Here is a 15,417-nt window from a genome sequence, read left to right as displayed (position 1 = left end):
ATAGAAATCTAAATTTATTAGATCCTTTGTACATATTTTCTCCAACTTTTTTTCAGCTGGATGGGAAAGGAGCATAGGTTGTTAAATTCATTCATCATCAAAACTTTATAATAGTAAATACAATTTCTGTGATAATCTAAATGTAATTTCACACATATTTTTAAGGGGTCAGCATGATTAAACATTCAAAATCAGTCTATTGTGGTATCCTCACATAAAACATGAAATCATTTCCTTCTAAACCTTAATCTGAACTTCATCAACACTGTTGAAACTGTCGCCTCATATTTATTACAGTGAGGAATAAAACAGATATAAACTGGCTAGGTTGGAATGACAGTTTTTACCACTGAAAATTAATAACAAAGAAAGGAACTGACAGCACTTTACTCAAAACTGTCTGGGGTGGGGAGCGGTTTCTTTTAAATGCACATATCAGATAGGAGATAAGCTGAAACCACTTTTTACTGTATGTATTCTGGGGAAATAAAATTGGCTCTCCTATGTCTTGATTTAGCAATACCTATAGGGAAAAACACAATCTCCTCTTTTCCTTTGAGATTTTCCCTAAAGCTATTAAATTTATTTTTCTTAAATCATTGAATGATTCTTAAAATTCATACATTTTTCTGAAAGATAGATCTGAACAGATAGCTCAATAACTAGTGACAACAATAAGAAAAATATGTTGGAAATTGTTGCCCATGATAAGGTTATTTTTTTAAAAGAACTGCTGGAAGCATACATATCCATCGAAAACTAAACAACCCTGGGATATCAAAGCCTGAGCATCAAGATGACAAATATGACAGGCAACAAGAAAACTCAAACAGAAAAGTTGCCATATACCCAGTCATTATTAGCTAGGTGATGAACCTATATAGCTTATGTCTAAATGAACATATAACAATAAAAATCTGTCATTATTTCAGATATTCCATAGACTATTAAGAGAAGTACACCAACCTAGAAATTTATTTTTAACATTTTTTATTGAGGTATAATTCATATACAAAAAAACTGCACATATTTAATGTATTCAATTTGACAGGTTTGAAAAATGCATACATCCATGAAACTATCACCACAATCAAAGTAATAAACATATCCATCACCCCCAAAAGTTTCCTTCTGCCAACCTAGTAATTTTAAAACACCAAAATTTTAATTACGTTGGGGAATTTGGGAAAATAAAGGCACTTAGGGGGTTGTTAGCAATGTATGGCTTCACGATATGGAACCAGTTCTTTATATTCTGTGATTCCAGAAATCCCCTCAGTTGAGGGTGGGGATGTATAGCTATAAAGTATTATCAACTTCATGAAATAAAAATATCCCCAAGAAAACATCTTTTGATACAGAATTGTTCATCATCTGCCCAAAATGGGTAAGTACTCCTAAACTGGTCTAAATAGTTAAACTAAAGAGACTATAAGTATAGTTTCCTGCCTGATACCAAAAATTGAATTGCCTTTTCTCTCAAATTTAAGAATATTCAACCTGTAAACTTTCCGTGAAAGTGTAGTCAGTCTGTGAAAATTCAATGTGACAAATTTAATTTCATCATATAATGTACATGAGAGCATAAAAAAAACAATAAAAACTAAGATTGCTCGTAAACCTGTTGCCTTCATATATGAGGAGTTTTAACTAATTACAAAGACAATTGTGCTGATTTCAGAAACAAATACTTAGCTATTCATGTTTTACTTTATTAAACAGAATGAACCTGTCAACTTGGAAGTAGGCAGATAAGAGACTTGGACCCATACCATCATCTGTCCCCCAGCTCAGAGAGACACACTTTCCATCAACTGAAAAGTGAGCAGGGTTTCTCTATCAATGTTAAGCCAAATTTCTGAATCGCCTAAAATATGAATTCCCATCCCTCTCTACCTCCCATCCAGTGAATCCATAAAAGTACTGAGAAATTATAATGTGCATCAGAGAAATGGACTGTGAAACAGAACAAGTTTCCATCTCATGCCAACAGAGCCTCATTAGAGAACTGTTTTGGAGCTAGGTATTTTGTGTATCACGTTGTCCTATAGCTAGAAATCTGAGAACATACAACTCCAAAGTGAACAGTGAGTTAGCATAAATAGTGTTTTGGGGAAACCAAGAGAAGGAGGAGGAGGAGAGGAGGAAGAGAAGAAGAGGAAGAAAGAGACACTTGAAGATCAAATAAATGCAATCTCATTTTCCTGAGTCCTAAAAGAATAAATTTTGGAAACAATCTTATGATTTAAAAGAAAAAAAAAGAAAATTTTAGAAAACTGGGTGGAGTCCTCAATAAGATGAAAGGAGACATGGCTTATATGAAAAAGGAACAGAAAGTAATAGGAGTGAATAGACAGATTTAAAGATAAGAGAGTAAGATAAGAATATAATAGGTTCAAGTAAGAAAACAATAGGCAATAAATAAAAAGTAGAGGTAGCAAAAAAAAAAAAAAAAAAAAAGCAGAATGTGCCCAGTTTAAACCCAGTAATTGGTGAGAATAGATTTGAGAAACTATTTCAGAATGCAGAGGAGAAGAGTAAATATTAAAATATTGAATCAATATGGAAGGAAAGAAATGTATCTACCATAAGAAGTCTAGATGTTCATAAAGCAGATGCAAGAGTAGGAAGAAACAAGAAGTTAGAAACCAGGCAGTAATTAAAAGTATAGTGAAAAACAATCCTCCCAAACTAAAACAAAACCAACTGCAAATATATGTTCACTTATTATATACGTATGCAAATGATTATTGGAGTCCCATTCTACAAAATACTGAGGATAAATAAAACAAAAAGGGACATCTGCCATATCCTTGCCTTTGTGGGTAATTGGAGAGACAAATAAATAATCACATGAATAAATATAAAATTACAAGCAGGAGGAGAGTAGATGGTGTTATAAGATCATGTGATGGAGGATTTGACCTAGTTAGGAGGTCAGAAAATGTTTCCCTGAGGAAGTTATGTTTCATGTGAGGTCTGAGGGGCAGTGGAAATTAGGGAGCTGGAGAGTATTGGGAGAGAGAATAGCATATGAAAAGTTCTTTAGCCAAAGAGAGCATAACATGACTGAGGAACTATAAGAAGGTCAGTGAGACTGGAGTTGAAATTTAAGAGGAACATGTACGACAATGAAGAGGTAGGCAGGGGCTAGACCATCCAGGGCACTGTAGGTCAGACACATATTTTTTCTTTTTTTTTTTACCATGACCTTCAGTAAGAAATACTTTCTATATCATAGACCAGTACACATACCCATATGTATGCATACATATATAAAAATCAATTTGCTAGATCGTGACAGCATATAAAAAACATAAAATAGAACAGAATACAAATAGGACAATATTAGAGTGTTTTACTCATAATAAGAGTAGGTAATGGTGTGTGAAATATTTTGTTCAAACTTACGGCATTATATATGTTTTATGTATGTATATATGAGGCATTCACATAGGTATATTTCGTGTCTATAATGATTTTTAATGTTCTTATGATCTAACAAATTGATTGCATGATTTCATAATTCATGAGTGGATCCCCACCTGCAATTTGAAAAATTCTGTGGTAAAATCCATGTTAGAGATTTTGCCCTTCATTAAAAGCCATTGACGTAATTTAAGCAGATTCATGAGGCAAACAAATTTGAATTTGGGGAAAAACAATGTCTTTAACAACATTGTGTAGGTTTGTAAAGTAAACCAGATGCTCTTTAGTGAGAAATAAGACATAACAGGGGCTTGACCTTGGAGTGTAGCACAGGAAAGAAAGATTTCAGAGATAATTAGGAGGTAAAAACTCAACAGGACTTTGTGATGAGATAAATATGAACACAACTGTCAAAGATAACCTTAGTTTGAAAGGGGCCTCAAGTAAAGTATTGAAAAGAAACCCAAGAGTGACAAAATATTGGACTTACAAGAATAAACAAAGCCATCTAACAAGAAATTCTCCAGAAAACACGTTACTAACAGAGAAATTGAAATAGGCTTGGCTTCATACTCTTCTGTTGCAATGTGAAAGGCCAAGAGGCAATAAAAAAAAAAAAAAAAAGAACCACAGGATTTTGAAGGAAAAAAGTTGGTGAGCCAAAGATGTTATGTGAAGCCAACTTGTCATTCAGGCATGAAGGAAAAAGAAAGTTATGATAAAATACAGGCATATTGAGAAAAAAATGTATCATCCACAATCTTGGAAAAAAGTACTTGAAGATATGCTTCTACTGAGAGATAAAACCAAATTTAAAAAATCAAGAAAAAGAAGGTCATGGTAAGAAAAAAGAGGAAATATTAACAGTTGATACTGAAACCAACTAAAAATAGAATTGAGTTTAAATGGTTATTTAAAATAAGATAAAGGTGAGAATAAAGTAAGGGGAAAAAGTCCTGAAAGAAAAGATGTGTAATATTTAAAAAACGAAATTATAAAAATGAGAGAATAAAACACAATTTATATTAAAAGGGAGGATAATTAAAAGTATATACTAAATTCCATACCTAAGACATGGAAAAATGAGTCAGAAGATGCAGTTGCACTAGATATTGATGATTAAAAAAGAAAACTTGGGACATATTTTTGAATAAACACAAGTATATCCACACGTCAAATGTAAAAAACAACGTAAATCTTCAAAATCATTGAATTTTAAAATTTACAGTAACATTAAAAATAGTTCAAAATAGTAAAACTCAGAAAAATAGAATAGGTGTATTTTAAAAGCAAATAAGTGAAAGAAACAAAACCAAAACTGTTAACATAAGACAGAAAACATCAAGCATGACAATTATGAAAATAAAAAAAAGTGAAGGCCCCAATTTAAGACAAGTACTATTAGATTGTTTCAAATTCAATTATAAACTCCTTACAAACTAACATAAATGAAAGTTTTAAAAATTACCTTTTAAAAAATACTTAGGTCCAGCTTACCAGTAAGATCTTTCAAATACTGTATCCAACTTATACAGGTCAATTAATTCCCAGGTTACACATACCACTTTACTATGCAAAAAAAAAAAAAGCAAACAAAAAGACTTTCAATAAATTTTCTGAAGCTAACATAATTCTTCTGATATGGTTTAGTGTATCAGTATTTTTCAACGTGTGAAGACACATTAATTGAGAAAACACTGATTTAGAAAATAATGATGAAAATTTTAAAAATTTTGCATATAGGACCAAATTTATTTATGAAGGCTGTCATCAAGATTTATTTAAACTCAAAAAGACAGAAGAAAAACAGGACAGAACCTAAGGAAATTTGGAAGAAAGAAAATTTAGAATAATCAAAATAATTGAACAAATTTGAAAATAATAAAAATTGATTTTAAAATTTCAAGTTAGTTCTTTGTTAAAATAGTACCCTTTGATAAATTTAGCAGAAGAGAAAAACACAAACATAATTGGTAATGAGAAAGCATGTATAATGAAGATGGAAACATTTAGAATTATGACAGAATATCTTATACAAATATTCTACACAAATTTTTATGCAAATATTTTGAAATATAAAATTCTAAACATTTTACATAATGGGCAGTTTACAATAAAAAAATCAATGATCAAGAAGACTCAATAGGAATAAAATATCTTAATAGGTCCATAGCAATGGGCATTATTTTTTTTAATTTGCAGAATTATCTTTAAGGAAGGCCCTAGAATCCCAGGGTTGTATAAGTGAGATCTCTCAAATGCCAAGAAACATATATTTCCCATGCTCTATAAAGCATGTTATAGTATTTTCAAATGTGGAATGTTATTTTTAAAACATTTAATAAAACTGACATATTCCTAATACCAAATTTTCAAAAAAATATAGAAGATAAGGATGTAAAGAGAAAGCTACACAATTTTGGTTAAAAATGGGGGTGGGGCTGGGGAGGGAATCCTAACCAACTGAACGTTAACAACTGAACTTTAACAACTTTAGCAAACACCATCTCAGATGAGTGAGAAAAGGATAATTTGTTAACAAAGAGTGTTAGGCTCATTCTGAAACAAAATAAAAAGACTCAGGCTCATTCTGAAACAAAATAAATTAGGTAAAGTGTAAGAGGTGAAACTATAAAGGAACTGAAGAAAATCTAGAAACACATTCACAGAATTTGGGAGTGTGTAAGGCATTTATAAGTATATCAGCAAAGAAGAAAACAGAAAGGAGAAAGACTTACTAGTAAGATTTGGTAATTTATCCTTTGACTCATTTTTTTCCTCTTCATTAAAGTTATATCCTTCTGACTGGGACAATCATATTATTCATATTAAAAATAATAATTTGCCTAAGTCTAGGGTTTAGTAAGCACAATCGCCATCCTAATTAAATTTCAGTTGGCCAAAGCTGAATAAATAACTGAATCTGAGGAGAAAGACATTATAGACAAAAAAGCAAAGAACAAAATCATAAAGGACAGATCAACTAAATAAAAATTAAAGCTTCCAAAACCAAAAGATTAAAAGGCAAATCATATACTATCAAAATATTTGCAACCAATATCACAGTGATAACATCCTTAATAAAATAAAATCCTCTACAAATTTCCCAACAACCAAGAGTCGAATGAATTATGACTTATTCACATAAAAATTATTAGCTATTAAAATGCCTTTTTTATGGGAAAATGGTCATGATTTACTATTAAACAGAAAACTAATACAAAACTAAATATCTACATAGGCAGATACAGATATACCTCAATTCTAAAAGTTTACATATGAGTATACTACATGTACACATCTATACACGCATATATCTGTGTATTATAAATTTATAATGATATATTTAAATGAAAAGTCTTTAAAAGGTAGTGAGTTAAAGATAACAGAAAGCCATTAAATTCATGAAGTCTTCATTTCAGTCATTTGCTTGTAGTTAACTTATTAATGTGGCTTTCTGGTTGAAAATATTGCCTCCATGTTTTTAATGCTGGATGTCACCAGGTAACTCCTTCTTAATAAGTTCCGCAAAAAGTATGTATAATAAAATCAGCATCTCCACAAGCAACACATCCACATTCCATTCAACAAATTCACCCACCACATTGAGATTTGCTGGACAGTGGGAATAACTGGTGACTAACTGTACCATGGAAGAGCATCATCTACTACTTCTGTGCTCCCCTCTGGCACTGAGTATAACTTTGTTAGATTTTTGCTCTAACATTCCTTACTCTCTGAATCATGATGATGACTGCAATGCCAGGATTAACACCAGAGCTCAGCTCCCAGCAGGTGAACGCAGGATACGGAGAGGACAAAAAGGAACTACAACGGAGCCATGGATAGGGGATTCATATCACTATATTCTTGATGGCGGCTGGTCGAGACACAAAAAGCAAACAGCCGCCAATTCCCCAACAAGGAGTCTTCCTGCACCACAGTCTTGACTGCGGCCAATGGAGACACAGGAAGTAGGATGTGTAAGATACACAATATCTGCGCTTGCTAACGTAGCCACAGCCGTCATATAGCATACAGAACAATAGTGGAGGATGGCCAACTGGTTACAGCTAATGGCCAACTGGTTACATAAGTGCTTACAGAGGGATGCGTCCTATGCATGTGCGAACTACACAACTGAGCCAGCACCTTTCCACGTGAGGCCGAGAACATGGAAACTGCTCTCTGGGACTCCGGCCCAACAATGACTAAATTCTGTATCTAATAGGAATCACATTTCAGATAACTCCCAAAACAGTCCACCAACCTTGCAATACAAGTAATTAAAGGAGTCAGCCAAGTAGAATACTGCTTTCCTTTCATTAACAGGATCATATTAATTTTAGTAGATGCTTTGGATAAAACATAAAAACTACATTGGATAATATTTTTCATTTTAAAGATTTCACACTTAGATTTTTTAATTTTCTATTCTTTCATTTCTCGATGCTCACCCATCTCTTACCATAATCTGGCTCTGCTCCCACGGTTTTATTGAACCTGCATTCCCAAGAAACACACATTGGCCCCTCACTGCTATCCTCAAAGGCCCTGGCTTCATCCTCTTTCTCCTCGCACTGTCTGTAGTTTTCACCATGTTTTCTCTTGAAGTAATTCTACCAGTTGCTGGGATGAAGCACCATTATCTGATACTTTTTCTACTCTGTCTCTTAGGTGACTGCTCTTATCAATCCTTTAAGATTGGACCCTTTGCTTCTTCTCTCAACTATTAATACTTTCTCTTCTGAAGAACTTATCTATTCTTTTTGATACTTCAACTATCATTTCTACAAGGATGACTCCCAAATCTTTAGCTATCCTATTACCCTTCTCTGAAGACTTAGGCTCACATCTCCAAAGGCCCAAGGTGGATAATTCACATGAACAGCTGCTTCAAATTCAAGAGACAACATAAAGTCCCCCATCTCCCCTAAACACATGCTCACCACCGCATTTCATTTCAGTTCATAGATCTCTCCAGCACTCAGGCCTGTTATCTCTGAGTCATCAATGAAACCTGCTATTCAAACCTTCAGGTATAGTGCTAATTCTCCTCGGACTAGTTAGCTTGCTTATTTGAGTGTTCTTAGTCTTGATTTCTTTACCTGTAAAACGGTGTTAAAGTGAAGTTCAAATGAGAAGAGGAGATCACGGATGTGACTGTGATCTATAAACTTAGACTGCTGTGTGCATATTAAGTACGATTGTTTTTCCTCACTCAGCCCAGAACATGGCACATAATAGACACTCAGTAAATATTTGCTGATTGACTTGAAAGAATGAATGAACAAATGTGCTTCTTTTGAATGCTTATAGCATTTACTGCATGCTGTATCGTTCATTTGGCACAGATTCTATATTACCCAGTCTTTTTGGTAGGCACAATTCGTTATATGTGTCCTGGCTTCTTAAACACATTCTGATTCTTGGGAGTAGTTGTCTTTCTCATACTTTCCTGTGTTTCTCACAGGACCTGGCAAAATCCTTATATATACCAGGTATGCACTAGTATTTGATTTTGCATCCATTTATAAATCTTAAATCTATATCAGCTATTTTTTTCCTTTTAAAGGAAATTGATGCACATTATTTTGCAAGCCCATGTTTTTGAGGTTTTATTTATTCATTTTTAAAATCAGAACTCACATCTTGTTGCTTCAGAAACTAACACAAAACCATGATTTTAGTGGCAGGGAGAAAGAGGGTTTAGTCAGGCCTCCTCACTTTTCAGAATTGCTTTAATTCAGTCATAAAATCCCTTGCCTGTTGCATCTCAATGGCCAAGGGCATCTTCACTCTGATATATGTAATTTCACCAAGCTGCTTCCATCTATGGTAAATTAAGCTATGCTGTGGAATTGAAACTACAGATTGTACCAGAAATCAGAGCACTTTTTTGTAATTTCTTTATTCATGATGGCATTTCTACACTCAAGCAAACAACAATTTGCTGTCTTTCCTCCTGCTTTCTTAGGAAAACTTACTCCCAGAGGGAAAAACAAAGCAAAGAAATAGGACCCACTCACTGGCCGGCAGGGCAATTATGACAGAAAGGGAAATATGTGCATGTAAACAGCACAGCCTTTGGGTTATCTGATCTCTATGAAGAGAACTTTTCAGTTGGATTTGAGTGGATGAAATTGCTGTATCATCCACAAAAGTATTTTCATTACCAATTTCCCAGCAGGCTTTTACTCATAGCTCTTTATCACTCTGAATGTTAGCCCATTAAAGGTACTAATGTTTAACAAAATAGAAATTAATGAATGATGGACACTTCTCTGTTGTGTCTGAGCCCAACAGGGTTTTATATCTCTTAAGTTACAGGTAACTTCCATGGGCCAGACACATCAAATACAGATGAGACACATTAAACATAGACATCGCAGGCCAAGAGGCTCAGTATATTTATTAGTCTGAGTGACTTTTTAATTTCCTTTTCTGGAGTAAACTCTTCCTGAGATTGGCTTAGACAATTTGTGCTCTCTCAATGCTTCATTTTAAAATCATCCAATATACAAATGTCAATATATAATGCTCAAGGGGGTAACTATGAAAAGTATGGGTTCCTAAACTAAAGCTCTGTATTAGTTTTCCAGGGCAGCTATAGTAAAGTACCACAAACTGACTGGCTTAAACAACAGAAATTTATTTTCTCAGAGTTGTGGAGGCCAGAAGTTGTGGAGGTATCAGCGGGGCCATGCTTCTTCTGAAGTTGCTAGAGACGGATTGGTTCCAAGCCTCTGTCCTACCTTTTGGTGGTTCCCTGGCCTGTGGCAGCATAACTCCAACCCTCACGTGGTGTTCTCCTGGTGTGTGTTCACCTCTGTGTCCAAATTTCCCCTTTTTTTTTTTTTCAAGATTTTATTGGGGAAGGGGAACAGTGTGTACGTCCAGGACTTTTTCCCAAGTCAAGTTGTTGTCCTTTCAGTCTTAGTTGTGGAGGGCGCAGCTCAGCTCCAGGTCCATTTGCTGTTGCTAGTTGCAGGGGGCTCAGCCCACCATCCCTTGCGGGAGTCAAGGAATTGAACAAGGTTTTGTGGTTGAGAGGATGCGCTCCAACCAACTGAGCCATCTGGGAGCTCAGCAGCAGCTCAGCTCAAGGTGCCGTGTTCAATCTTAGTTGCAGGGGACATAGCCCCCCATCCCTTGCAGGACTCAAGGAGTTGAACTGACAACCTTGTGGTTGAGAGCCCACTGGCCCATGGGGGAATCAAACCGGCAGCCTTCAGAGTTAGGAGCATGGAGCTCTAACCACCTGAGCCACTGGGCCAGCCCCCAAATTTCCCCTTTTTATAAGGATACAAACGACCTCATCTTAACTTGATCATCTGCAAAGACCCTATTTCTGAATAAGGTCATATTCATAGGTCCTGGGGTATAGAATATCAGCAACTTTGGGGAGACACGATTCAACCCATACCAGCCCCATGCAGACACTGCAGCAGATGCCCATACATTGGACAGAGCAACAAAAGTCAGCCTGAGCACCACAGGCAACCAGGCATTGCCAGCTACACCTGAAGGTTACTAGACATTTTAGAAATTAAACAAAAACAGATGCAGCCACCACCTGACAAAATTGCCACACATTATTTTTTAGGGGAAGGGGACAAAATTGCCACACATTATTTTTAGAAAAAAGCCCTTTAAGTTGACAGGATGCACACCAAAGAAATAAAGGACAACATTTTAAAACATGGGCTTTTGATGTTTCACAAGAAGAGGCTTAACACTTAAAATGATGCAAGCTTTATCCTTTGAAATACACAAGTAGAACAATTTCTTTACTTTATTATTTGGATGCTCTCTAAAACATTGTATTTAGTTCTAATACTATCTCGTGATTCAAGTGGTTTCTCAAGCTACATTATAACAAACACAATAATACAAAATAAAATAAGTAATATTTCATTCTTCCTATGCACCATCCTTTGTCCTAAGTGCTTTGCATGTATTAATTCGCTTAGTCCTCCCAGCAAATCCATGGATGAGGCACCATTGTTTATCTCCATTTTTTATAGAAGAGGCACAGAGAGCTAACTAGCTTAAGGACACATAGGTGCTGAGAAGTAAAACTGAAATGTGAATCCAGAAAGTCTGTGTTTAAAATATTAACTCTCAAATGTATAACTTTCAAATGTTCCAGTAAGCCAAACTATAAAAACTGAAATTCTTCTTTCAGCTAACCTTTTGAAGTCCTCTTAGATATTACTGCCACCTAGATGAAGTTGTCTATTGAAACCAATATTACAATTTTTTCACTCACCACAAGTATAAGCTCTCTGTTTATCTTCACTACATTTTTGTTTTGTTTTTTGCCTTATGGTTCTCTTTCCTTGGTAAACCTGACTAAATGTAGGCTGGTTGGGGAGTAAGATTACTCATACAATCCTCCGGTTTTGAGATGTGTATGATTCAATCAGTGAAGGAAAACCACTATGTATGCATGTATCTATATATGTTACCACAGAAGGTAACACACACACTTATTAAGAGATTTATTACAAAGAATTGGCTTATGCTATTATGGGGACTGGCTGAGCAAGTTCAAAATCTGTAGGTCTGCTGTCAGGAAAGGCACATCATGGAGAGGCTGGAACTCACAGTCTCCAGTGGAAGCTGCTATCCATGGGCAGAATTATTTTCTCAGGGAACCCTCAACCCTACTCTTAAAGTCTTTCAGACTGATAATCCTGGATAATCTCACCGAGTTAAAGTCAACTGATTATAGACATTAATTATATCTGCAAACTCCCTTCATAGTAACACACAGATTAGTGTTTAATTAAATAGCTGGGGACCGTAGCCTTAAGTTGACACATCAAAACACATACACACATTTTTACATATATAATATATATGTTATATATACATATATATGTGTGTATGTGTTTATGTGTATGTATATATATATATATATATATATATATATATAGAGAGAGAGAGAGAGAGAGAGAGAGAGAGAGAGAATTTCCATTTGGAATAAGGGTCTTGGATAACATGATTAATAATAAAAAAGGACAGCTTTGGACATTGTCAAGTAGAACCAACTCTTAATAGGAAAAGGGATTTTTTTCTATGAATTTTCTAAGAGATTTATAAAAATCATTAAGCTTCTCATATAATTTTACTTATAAAATCTTTCCAGGAAAATATCCTACAATGCAAAAAAAATCAAGTATTACCAGTTTATGGAATAGTTTAGATTTGGCGGGGCTCTGACAGAACATCTTTTCTTTAACTCGGCTCGTCAAATTACCTCTTTTGGATCTCCCTTCTGCACCCATGAGTGATATATCAGGCAGATCCCTTAGTTGCCTCATTCACTTGCAGTCCATTTTCTGGTATTAAGGAAAACATTCTAACCTCATGTTCTCTCACTCATTAGCTGCTTCTGGCAAGTCCAGGATGGGAAAGGGGACAGGAGAGGTCTAAGGTGAGTGATGCTATTGTTTCTGGCAGATGTCCAGATGCTAACTCCTCCTCTCTTGAGATCTTTCAGTGGGTCCTTCAGAGACTCCCTACCTTCTAGGGACTTCAAATGCTGTGTTATTCCAGGTTGCAGGCTGCACTCTCAGGCTGCTTTATTTGACTCTCTCTTACTCCTGCTATGAACAGTGTAAACTTAGATGGGTTTGCCTCCAGCAACTGGCATCTGGCAGTGTTCTAGGAAAGCATCCTTTCAAGATCTCTCTAGCCCACCCACCTTTCAGGAGATCTACCTAGCTCATGGGAACATTCGTCATCTGGGGTCACATGCCATCTCCAAGGCAGCTCTTTGTCTTTGCTTTGCCATTGGGGGCAGCTAGAGCCAACCCCTGACAGTAGGCTACTGCAGACCAGTGACAAGCACCAGACACTCCAAAATCTGGGGCACAAAATTAGGTCCTCCCAAAAGTTTCCAAGAGCATTCTTTTCTGATTACTCATAAGCCCAGAAAGGAGCTCACCTAGACCTCACTTCATCCCGGTGATGAACTGTTGTTTCTTGTGTGTTTGTTTGTAGTCAATCTCCATGCATAGTGTTTCTGAAGTATCCACTCTTTGGGCTTGAATGGGGGTAATAATCACAGAGCTTCCTACCCAGCCTGTACTTTTCTTCCAAGAAATCTTCCTCTCATCCATCACCTCCATCTCACCCCCTTTCTTAAAATTAAATTGGAGGTAAATGACAGGTCACGGAACCACTCTTACCATCTCTTAGCAAGCTCTGCATGGATAGTCTAGCATCACTCTCTAGAATGCTTAGATGTTTGGCACCTTTTTCTTTTGCTTGGAGCCTTAGTCAGGACTACAGATTATGGGGCATCCCCATTTAACATCTTTCTACAATAATTTGAGGAAACAATTATATTTGGGGTAATAAAAAGTATTCCTTTAACAGCTAATCTTTGATTTGCCAATACTTGTTTCATCCACAGCATAGTTCTGAAGTAGAAGCTCCCTTTATTACATTAGGAGGAGAAGCACCTGTCTATACTTTAGGAATAAAGTCTGCTCATGCTTTGGGGATTTGTTATGAGACTTCTTCATTTGGGGCTTATTACTGACTGAATGTTTGTGTCCCTTAAAATTCATCTGCTGAAGCCTTAACCCAAAGAATGGCTGTATTTGGAGATGGGGCCTCTAAGGAAGTATGGTTGAATGAGGGCATAAGTATGAGACCCAGATCTGATAAGGTTTGTGTCTTTATAAAAAGATCCTCAGAAAGTCTGCTTACTCTCTCTCCCTCCCTATGTACACATAAGAAGAGGTCATGTGAACACACAGTAAGATGGCGATGGTCTACAAGCTAAGAGAAGAGGGCTCAGAATGAAACCTATCTTGCTGGCAGCTTGATCTTGGATTTTCCAGCCTCCAAACGGTGAGAAATAAATTTCTGTTATTCAAGTCACCCAATCTGTGGTATTTTGTTATGGCAGTCCTAGAAGACTAAGACAGGCAATTCACATCTCCACTCGCCCATTCATATTTCCTCTCAACAATCATGTTTTCTCGATGACTAGAGAAAGAGGGCTCCATCACCACACGACATCTAATCCTAATTGTTTATCCTGCAAATACAATTTTTGATGACACATTATAAGTAAAAGTACATGTTCCGATAGGAGGATCAAATACCAGTGAGTTCTTTCAGCAGGTAAGTGACCTGCTGTTTATTCTAACTTTGCTAGCAGCATGTGAGAAAGTAGAGAAATAGAGGTACTAGGAAGAACAGAGTCAGGCCTCCATTAGGCACTACACATAATCTTCGTGTGAGCTGAAAATGGCAACCTGTCCTTGAGTTAAAAAAAAATAATAATTTATTATTGCACAACCAGACTCATGGCACATGGTCTAGGAAAAATAGGGATGTAGACAGCTGCCTCCGTTGGCATCTTTAAGGGACCCCAGCTAAGGTGGGTGATGAGTGGTTATCTGTCATTAATTTTCTTCATCAAAATCAATCCCACTTATGGTTCATCATATTGGATGATGATTCTAACAGATTGTCAAAAGAGAATCTTCTCTACTACTCATTGAGAATATTATTTGTCCTTTCTAGTTACTCAAAGCCAAATCAATTCTGGTTCAAGACCAAAGCTAATATTAGAAGAAAAAAGTTTTGAAGTGCTTGTTTATTTTAAAAGAACAAAATCTACCCCAGGAATAGTGGAAAGTATAATCCTTCTTCCCACAGGGCTGTGATAGGGAGTGTTATATGAGGCCAGACCTGAGAAAAAAAGACAAGGAAATGTTTTTTTCCCCATTTTTAGACCAACCCTTTGTGACTTAAAAATAAGAGTAATAATAATAATAATAAATAAATAAAAGTCTTGGGGAATCTTTGGCTTCCTTTCTGTGAATATCTTTGAGCGTTCACTTTCTGTTCAGAATGTGAAAGGGACATAATTATTTCCATGTCTGACTAATATGCGCTTGTTTGTGAAGGGCCATAATCCCATAACTCGTGTGGATCATAGTCGTGGTGTGTATTGAAAGT

Source organism: Rhinolophus sinicus, chromosome 2, assembly GCF_057876585.1.
Source record: "Rhinolophus sinicus isolate RSI-liver-muscle chromosome 2, RSI-T2T, whole genome shotgun sequence".
NCBI classification, from domain to species: Eukaryota; Metazoa; Chordata; class Mammalia; order Chiroptera; family Rhinolophidae; genus Rhinolophus; species Rhinolophus sinicus.
The sequence above is the reverse complement of the archived record's forward strand: the minus strand, read 5'-3'. Positions refer to the sequence as shown.